Source organism: Montipora foliosa, chromosome 2, assembly GCF_036669935.1.
Source record: "Montipora foliosa isolate CH-2021 chromosome 2, ASM3666993v2, whole genome shotgun sequence".
Classification (NCBI taxonomy): domain Eukaryota; kingdom Metazoa; phylum Cnidaria; class Anthozoa; order Scleractinia; family Acroporidae; genus Montipora; species Montipora foliosa.
The window spans coordinates 28,596,723-28,607,290 of NC_090870.1; the positions used below are offsets into that span (position 1 = coordinate 28,596,723).

General features: G+C 39.4%; 1 long non-coding RNA gene across 1 annotated transcript; it reads left to right on the forward strand.

Moving 5' to 3' along the window:
* The first annotated feature begins 1,211 nt into the window (after nt 1-1,211).
* Nucleotides 1,212-1,928, forward strand: LOC137991963 (uncharacterized). Its single transcript, XR_011121624.1, has 3 exons — nt 1,212-1,297; nt 1,696-1,751; nt 1,825-1,928. It is a non-coding gene; the product is annotated as an uncharacterized lncRNA (long non-coding RNA).
* The last annotated feature ends 8,640 nt before the right edge of the window (nt 1,929-10,568 follow it).

Sequence of the window (10,568 nt, forward strand, 5' to 3'; positions counted from 1 at the left end):
GTTGATTTACAGTTCTTCGAAACGGCATTATCGTCAGTTTTGGGCCATTGAATGTGCTTTTTTTTTTGTTCACAGCTTCGCACACACCTTTCTCAAACGAGTACTTGCAATCACACGTGGCTGTGACCATTCGGCAGTCCATCGCAGAAAGGAGGACAATTCTACAGCAAGAATGTACGCTCCTAAAAAATATAACCAATTCGGGGCTGGAGGTCCGATCAGTGGAAATTCTGCCAGACGGGAATTGCCTTTTCCACGCCATCAGTGACCAACTCAAACGTGTAAAGGATACACAATGCACACACTTCGAACTCAGAGCTATGGCAGTGGAGGCTCTGAAAAACCCATCCACTATTGGGGTGGGTTGGTAGATGAGAAAACAATCTTATCTTTCTTGATGAAGTTGAGGTTTTTTTTTTTTTCTAAGACAACACTGTCACCGATAACATATAAACTGTAATTGTATTTCTAAAGCAATCTCTTCATTTGCAGATCTCCCAAAACGATCTATCAATGTACGTTGAAAATAATGACCTTCAGGGTTATTTAAGAAAAATGAGCAAACAGGGAATGTGGGGTGATCATTTAACGATACTGGCTCGTGCAAATGTACTTTAGAGAAATATTTGGATAGTTTCGAGCTCCAGGGATAATGGTGATCACATTGTCATTGAGACTGGGAATACGGATGGTGACCCCCTTCTACTCGGCTATGTTTCCAATACTCAATACTTTGGATCTTAAAGGCTCGATTTATTTAACGCATTACCTGTGAATTTCGGCAGACATGTGCGGCAACACGTGTTAGTCTTCCTTCAACTGGAATATGTAAATGAAAAGATTTCATATTTATACACATTATTTGATCCCATGTCACTTTAGACCCAAAACGACGAAGGAATCATTTCTGGAAAGCTTAGTGTTTTCGTCAAAGAAGTTACAGAAGATGGGTGAGTAGATACCTCAGACTTAACTGAGACCCACAAAAAGGGAATTCTTTGTAAGGTATCTGTCAGAAATCTGTTTCGTAATATTTCCTTCCACAGAATGGCTACAATGGAATGTCAAACACGATATGATGGATGTCCCAAAAAATATCACCTGGCATTCTCCAGAATCTTTCAAGTATCCGCACTGCACGGGTATGACGTTTGCTGACCAGTATTTCACGACTCCAGCCCTCGCCATTTTTTTTCTACCAGGGAACACTTAAAACCGCAGGCAATACTGTGAAGCTTCTCAGAGGGATTTATCGTGTGACTTGTTGGCAAGCTACCTGCACGAATTTGGATAGCCAGTAATTTAAACTTTTGGGATTCATGTTTTCTATGCTTTCAGACAACTCTTGCACACCCACGCCAATGTCTTTGCCTCTGTAGAGTCCACTTGGCTGAATGGTGCAAATCTCGAGCGTCAGCTTTTGTGTTGTCAATCTCGCCCCAGTAAAATGGACAACATTTCAATTTAAAAGTCGTATGCTGAAATTTCTGTGTAATTTACCACAAACAGACCGTGTAGAAAACAACATTGCATTACAGTAACACATAGCAGAACCTTTATATGATAAAGCAAATCTCGTGTTCGCAAACGGCTGTTTTCGTTTATGACAACAAATTTCATAGCTCAGGCTTTTTTATTTGCTTGGTCGCAAGATAAGAAAATAAGCTGGAAAGTGTTTTTGTTTTGCCTTTCCAGGGTTGGAGGAAAAGCTACTACTGTGGAAGAGATGCGGGAATACAGTGCTAGAAAAGGTATCACAGTGCTCGTAGTTGCATGAAATTGAAGTAACAATTAGTGAGTTCTTTTCTTTTTGGTAAACTCTAGGTGGAGCTATTGTTCCGAAAATCCACAAGGGCTAACAACAAGGCTCGGAACCTGACTTCTGGTATCTGTTATTCTGATATTAAGTCACTTATGCTTGGAGAAGAGTTAAACGACACGGTTGGTACCTTACAAGATAAAGCCGTTCCAGTTGAAGTGTTCCTTGATTGAAGTGACGTCAAAAATATGTGCCTCAGTGATGTAATATTAAACCTAACAAGTGAAAATGTCGTTTTCTCTGGCCCTAAAAGTCAAATCAGTATTTAATTCCTTACCCTGCCATGAAAATGGTCAGTACTAGTGGGGAGATTTTTTAGGTGAACCGAAGATTCTCAAAAGCAACTGTACAAAAGTGTGTCGAAGAATACCCCATCGTTTAACGAGCGCAAGTATTGGGAGTGCAGAAACTGGCAACTTCATTCAGGTGACCGATTATAATAAAGGGCTGTTAACTAAAAGTAAATTCACGGAAGTCGTAGATTTTCAGTTTCAAATGAGTGTACATGCGTCATTTATGCGAGAGCACTTCCTTTCAACAAATAGTAAATAAAGTAATTAGGGGAGCTGTTCTTGTTCGGTAACGCAAGAAAATAATAAACGGAAAGGTGCAGTGAAACTTGTCAAGAGCAAGTAAATGAAAGAGCTATTTTTTTGTTAGTGTATTTTCTTCCGACTGGATGAAAGTCATTCCATTGTTTTTTATAATCCCTTTTGATTTATATTTTATACAATTAGTATGTGTAATCAAATGGTGACTAGTGAAATTAGGGAATAATTTCAGGCGCGTTTTGTCCAAATTTTAATAATTTCCCGAGCCTTTAGGCGAGGGAAATTATTACAATTTGGACAAAACGCAAGTGAAATTATTCCCTAATTTCACGAGTTTACATTTGATTACCTATTAATATTTTTGGTGACAAATTCGTTAAATTGTTCATTGTATCAAAAAAGTCCAAGGATTCCACGCTTAAAAATGGTTAACTAAGCGTACTGTACGGAAAGTTTTAATTTTCTGAATGTGCAGACAACTTGAAAAAGCTCTTTAAACTTTTCTTGTTTTAATTTACATTTTTGTTTTTCACAAAATGTTTCAAAGTTAAATCAACTGCCTTCTTTGTTCATGATTGGCCAAAATTCATGAATGAACTCGAAAATACCGCCCAAGTCAAATGCGATGAATAATCCGCTCTACAAAATGCCAGTTAATGTCAGTGTTTGAAAATGTTTTGAGCGTGTAAATATCAGACAGCAAACAGGCCAAGATATAATATACGCAAAAGAGCGTTAAGTCACTCGAATATAGCTGGAAAACAATGTGGACAAAATAATTTTAAGCTTATGGCTAGAAAATGGCATTGAAGACGACGCGTAAGCCTGTCCTTGGTTTATCTCCACACATTGCAGGGCTTTTGTCAAGGGCATTTTCTTCACACCAGTTCTCAAAAAGTCTCAACCAGTTAATTGTGCTTTTACGGGTGTTCAAGTTTTCGGCAGCGTCTTTTAATGCCGCAACATCAGAATCTGTAACATCTTCAAACCTGGACGCCATTTTGGCTGCGTAGGAACGGTTGCCATCGCAATTTTGTAATTTCACTTGTAAAATTATAAATTAACGCTGAAATTTCGCGCCAGAATTAAGGAGTAATTTGTCACCCATGATATTAAAGTGAAAACAATTGTAAGGCATCATCCTAGAAGGGAAATTATTACTGAACGTTTAAATTTTTGCCAGATTATTAACTGGACGTTGGACAAGTTTGAACGGGAGACAATGGCGGAGGTATTATAAATACACATAACCGTCTAATAGAATTGATACATGCATATTGTGTGATGTTGATCTATGTAGGTTTGTTTTGCTCAATTTTAAGGGCGGTAGTTTGGTTTGTTATTCAACTTATCTGTTGACCAAGTTCCGACGAAAAGGATTTAGAGAGGGAAACATGGACAGCTGGTTCACAAAGGTAAGAAACATGCTTCCCGGGTTTTCCGATGTGCATCGCCACGCCTAAAATTTGAGACCTAAAATATTGCCACGACTAAAGTTTGAACTCACGACAGACAAAAACTTTACAAAACTAAGAAATGTTGGCTGAATGATCGTTACATAAAATATCAAGGAGCGGGTCTCTCTTTACTCAGTCCTGTCCCGGCCGTAAGGATTTCAATTAAAATTTGATGCTTAGTTTAATGCACAATAGCCCAGCCCTAAGAGAGTAAGGTGATACTTCTTTAATATGCAACTGTAAAAAATTGGTTGATCTACTACATGTATTCATGGCAACATTTTTTGGGGTTTTGTTTTCGGATCCGTGTCTGTGTGGAGATGACTAATGTACGAACGCGTCGTACATTCAACATCTCTGTTGTTTCACCTGTATTTAGCAATTCCCATTTTTTTTTTCAAAGAATCTTAGGCTTTCGGTTACCTGAAAATAGTAAACAAAATTGGAATGCGCGAAAGTGGGGCTCCTAGGGATACTTTCAAACGTTGCAAATGAAGATCTCCCGTGTAATGCAAACTTGCGAGTCAAATAGTGACTGCATTGGTTTATCGCTGAACCCTCATTCAAGTGTGTTGCAATCTTTGCAATATTCGCAACCAAATTTCTCTGTGACCTAAGTTTAATGAAATTTCTAGCTTAATCAGTTTTTCTCTTTCTGTAGAACCACGTCCAGCTTAATTAAGACTTTTTTTCCCGTGACTGAGCAGGTAGTGGACGTTAAAAAAGGAATCCTATACTGGTATGACTCTGTGTACAGGAACCAAAATTATCAGGACAACGAGGACATAGTAGCTATAAAGTAAGTATTCCGTCACGATATCATTGCACTCCTTTTTTTGCTGTTAACTTCGCACTTGCCTGTAGGTAACATCTAGAGACTCCTAGTAGGAAATTTAAGTAGAAATCGTTTGCACTATGAAGAACGTCGTTTGCAAAACAAATGTTTTTTTTAAAAGCAATGCTTATCAAAAATGAGTACATTGATATATAGCGTAACAGCGGAGGGGTTGGCGCAGTGGTAAGATCTCTGCCTTCCAACCCTAAGGTCCCGGGTTTCATTCCCGGTTCTGCCGAGACTGGAATATTTGGCGACTTTCTTTCCCTCTAAAAGTTCACTCAGCTTTCCATCCTTCCGAGGTCGGTAAAATGAATACCACCATGCATGGACTGCTTAGAAGCGGCTGCAATTTGCGCCTGTATATGCTTCCAGTCCGCTGGGGGTAAATTGATCATTGTAAAGCGCCTTTGAGACGTTGTGATAAGGGCGCTATATAAATGCACCACTTTACTTTATAGCGTATCCTATGTAGATTGACAAGATTAAATTCTCATTTCTCGAGGATGTTAGTGTTAACATGTTACAGACGTTAGCAGCACTTTGTAATGCACGTAACCCATATACCAAAGATAAGAAGCTTGTTTCCAGTGTGAAGAATATCAGATTAGACCCCGTCAGAGAGATGAAACCAAAAAGTTGTTTTGGTCAATTGACCGTGTGAAAGCACCGTGTCATTACTTGCTGCGGAAAATTAGCGGTTTCTTTTTTTAAGGGGAATTATGAATTTCTTGTGGTGCAAAATTTTGTTCCCTAAAAAGGCCGAAACTCCTATTTTCCACCAGACATATCTTCTGGATGTTAGCAAAGGGGAAAAGAGCAGACATCGACCCTTCGGCATGGAAAGCAGTGGAAGGAGACTGTTGGGATGAGGTAATGTGCTCAAAATATTCCTTTTTATGGATCGCCAGAATCAGTTACAGAACAAGTGATAATCAGGCCATTTAAAATACGTAAAACTGAAATTAATTTACCTCTGTTCAGAATACACCCAAGCAAATGTATGGGAACGACTGTGGAGTGTTCGCCGTAATGGTATGTTGCATTTATTCTTTGCCTATATTTACTGTTTGTACGGAACAGTAGCACTGAATTTAATGACATTAATTTCACTTTACAAATTGTTTATTTGCAGTATGCCATATACAGAGTAAAGGGCTTAACATTTGACTTCACTGTGGTAAGTGTTCCTTGTTAATTGTAGTGTGATGACTTGTCCTATGAGGGAGGACTCTTTAAGGATAATTGGTTTTTTATTACTCAAGAAACTAAGTAGCGAAGAATTCGGACTAGGATTGAAAGTGGAAACGAAACAGTGTAAGCTCAAATCCACGATGGTCCACCATTCGGCGATACCGTCTTTAGTGCGGAAATTGTCATCGATTCCTTAAGGGTAAAATAACATGCAAATTTTATCTTTTAGAAAGATATGCCTGCCATAAGGAAATGGATCGCAGCAAATATACTTAAAGAGTAAGAATTTTTTTCGTTTCGTGCAATGCGAGCCGCGCCCTTGCATGAACGTTTCTTTGTAGTAAACTGCTATGATGTACTGTTTGACATTTTTATTAATATATAATAAATTCGATATTGAATCCCATTCTTTTCTGTTGGATAAGGGCTGAGAAGGTTACCAACAAAAGCGAGACAGATGAAGAGGTAGAAGTATCAAATGAACGTCAGTCACGTGAGCCAGAGAAACGACTGACACAAGATGAACTGATAAAAAAAGGACAAGGCCCACTTTGAGAACATCATCAGCATCATCAGCTGGTGAAGATATGAAAAAGTCGTCCAGTGGGAATGGCGGAAGGAAGAGGAACAAGGTATATAATAACGCTGGTTAACTGTTGTCACTTAAATGGGGTCATTGCGCGTACATATCTATAACGCAAAACGTGTCTTGGGACCCATTTATATGGTAACGGGTACATGGAATGTAAGGCTCCTCATCGATACGTCTCAATCTGTTTGAAGGCCGCACCTGTGAATTGTAACAAGGTTGTTTCGGGAAACGGAGACCATATATTCATGAGGCTTAAATTATCCATCAGGTTGAAAACGAAAGACCTAAGGAGAAGGAAGTGACTAAAAAGAAAAGAACGAAACGGAAACGGGAATTGACCAAGGAGGAAAAAGCGTATGTATTTTGACGCACAACGAAGCAAAGTAAGAAATGTCGTTTAGCACCCTCGATATGCTACTTTCTTCTTTTCTCTCAGGAAGAGGTTCAGGCAAACGTTCCTAAAGGATGCGGATTCAACGCCTGCCTTAATGAAACTAGGAGAGACAAATGAGTCTTTGATAAACAAAGTATGGAAACATGTTGAAGTGCAGTTATACCAATAGTAAAGATGAATTTTTCTCTTTTCTTAACTTAATACTATTTTTTAAGTAAAATTGATGCGGCAGTCCCTTGCAGACATAGCGAAAACTCAAAGTAGCGTAACTACAAATAATAATAATAAAAATAATAACAATAATAATAATAATAATAATAATAATAATAATAATAACAATAATGATAATAATGATAATAATAATAAAAAAACTAATAATAAAAATGATGATGATAATAATAATAACAATAATACTAATAATAATAATAATAATAATAATAATAATAATAATACGTTAATTTATATAACGCAAAAACTATACAATACTCTAAAGTGCTTTACAATAGATAATAGGACAATCACATGACTTTTGGAGGGCATATACTTTATTTGTGTCCCGAGTAGCATCATGTCCGAGGAGCGCGGCCGTGTAAATGATTCTACGAGGGACACAAATAAACTATAGGCCCGACAGAGGTAGTGTGTTTATCATTGTTATCAATTCGCGAGGCATATGCACCAGGGTGCAAATGTACACGAAATAAGGTAGTGTGTTGTGTGCGTAAACTCAGGGATGGGTGAAATTTCTAATTTGGCGGAATTTATCGAACCCACAGAAGGCCTTGACACATCTCTTGGCAACATGAACATGTTGGAGTAGAACTAGGAACCCAGATTTCAAACGCTGGTGGGGAAGGAGTCAATATCTTTTTCAGTTTTATAGTTGTTGGCGAGAACAATTAGAATTCTGTTTTTCAATCGTAACATAAGATAACAACGGCTCATCTTTCTTGTGTTAATTGACGGGAAATAACTACACAACAAAAGTTCATAAAATCAGCTACGACGTACATTTCTTAAACTGATTTGTTCCTTATTAGATCAATTGCAAGACCGAAGGCGCAGTATCAAAGACATCAGGCTTTCCTGAATTTGTCTCTGAAGGTGTTCCGAAAGTATCAAATGATAGAATTTGGAACTAAGTACTTCGGCACAAATCTATATTGGAAGGTATAGCTTTGCCACCAACTTACACTATACCTGCACACCTCTAGGAAAGTTGCTCCTTCAAACAAATGATGTGCAGAAGTGACTGTATCATTACGACTTGTAGATAATAGATAGAAGTAGATTTTTATTGAAGTTTAATATAATTTGAAAGGCATTGTATATTTATGAATTTATTATATTGTAGTTTTTCAATGTATTTATTCTACAATATTATTGGTAGGAGGCAGTGAGTAGGAGGCAGTGAGTAGGAGGCAGTATAGGAGGCATGTTATTGGTAGGAGGCAGTGTGGCCCAGTGGTTAAGGCGCTTGCCTTGAGATCCGGAGATCCCGGGTTCAAGACCTGCTCTGACCACTCGCTGGTGCAACGTACCAGCTGCACTTGTAAATAGCCAACTGGTTTGCCTCCGGCCAGTTGGCATTCTTAACAGTTGTTGTTGTTTCGTTGATTGTTTCTTTGGCCCTGGAAAAAGCCCCTATGGGGAGCGGTCAATTAAGTATGTAATGTAATGTAATGGTATGTATTTTTACCGATATTATTTTTAATAAAGACTTAATAATTGGTCTTAAGCAGCGTCACAATTACTGCTAAGCCTAAACATCCATTTTAAACGGCGTTGGTCAACAGTATTTAAAGCCGCGGCTACACGAGCGATTTTTTTTGCTCGCGCTGGTGATGCGATTTTTTCAAACTTTGTCGTGTCGCCAGCACGAGATGAAAATCACACTTGTAGCCACCCTTTAACTGGTGACGCGACAGGTGAAAAAATCGCAAGAAAAAAGTCGCCAGAGTTGAAACTTTCGCGAAAAAATCCCAGAGATAGTTGCTCGTGTAGCGACCCTACAACTTTTTGCCCGCGCTTGCGACGCGACAAGAGAGTATTTAGCCAATGAAATTAAAGTAGGAATGTCTGTTTATAATGCCCAGGTGTCTCGAAGTATGCGATTCGCGCGGCCTTCAATTTGTCGCCAAAATTTGTCACAAGTGTAGCCACCCTGGCGCGCAGGCGACGCGACAAAATCTGAAAAAAATGGCATCACCGGCGCGAGACAAGTCTAAGCACGCGTTTGAAAAATTTAGGTTTCAATAATTGTTGTGATGGCAGATTACGTCTGTAAGTGAAGTGAAACCGGTGAAACAATTATAGAAAGCTAACCTTTTTTAAAATGTGTGCTTAGACTTAAATACTGTTAACCAACGTTGTTTAAAATGGATGTTTAGGCTTAGCACTAATTGTGATGCTGCTTACGACCAGTAGTACTCACTTGAAGTAGTATTTTTAGGGTAGTCCGTCGGGGTAGTCCATGCCACCCAGCGGAGATGGCGTCAAAAACCGTAGAAAGGTCAATGAACACCGTCGCACTTTAGATAACGCTAACACTGTTATGGTGACTGCGGGCACATGGTGAACAACAACGTTTTTCTAATGACCCGGATGTTAATCATGTGACATTACATAACATCTTCCTTTCGACGAAAACAAAAAAGAAAATCTGTCTCTACAAATGCTTAAGCTAGGAATGACCGAAGCTGAGGAAGTTGAGCTTAACGAAAATGTGTACCTTTGTATAGTAAAAAGAACAATCAATGATTGTCAGTAACTTAGCGAGGTCTTAAAAACAACTAAGAGAAGGTACAAGTTAAACAGTTATCTTGAACGATTCTCATTGGGCAAAGTCCTTTAAGAGCGTATTTGGCTTCACAACTCGCCCTGATAAGGTACGCGTGACTTGTTTGCTGGGGGACGACGTCACTGCATCAGCTGGGCTTGACTTCTGAGCCGACTGTGGCTCACTGCTGCAACCTTTATCTTCAAACGGAGGATGCCCTGTAGAGGGATCTGCGGCTTGAACTGGCTCAGTTTGCTGGACAGCTGACTGAGGGAAGCTTGGAGGTGACACGGGTAACTGGTTCAACTCCACATCCGGTACTGGTGGGTGGACTTGCGTTGGATGCGTTGTGTCTCGCAGTTGGACGCGATTTCGGCGATACTTGCTGCCATTCACTTCTACCAGGTAGCTGCGGGGGGCTACACTCTTCAGTACGACACAGGATTTCCAATCACTGTGTGGTAGTAGAGGATGTACTTTGACTCGTACGGGCTGTCCAATGACCAGATTGGGTAACGCTTTGGCATTGACGTCATGATAACGCTTAGCAAGTTTGCGTTTTCTCACAACTTTAGCTGCAACCATGGACTGGACTTCTGGTTTGTAAAAAGACTCTTTACACGGTAAGAAGGATCTTGTTCTTCTCGACATGATACGTTTGGACTGGAGAACTATCTTGTGAAGGTGTTCATGAATTTCTCTATTCCAGGATGGCTTTCCACCTATCTTCTCATTATTTGTCGCCTTTTCTGATAATGGACTTCATGATCTTGATCTCAGATTCAGCTTTCCCGTTTGCTTTTGGGTGATGGGGACTGGAAGTGAGGTGGTGGAAGTGCCAGGCTTTAGGAAACAAACTGAATACTTCAGACGCATAGTCAGGGCCATTATCTGAAATCAGGGTGACTGGTATGCCATGTACGGCAAATACTTATTTTATTTGATCA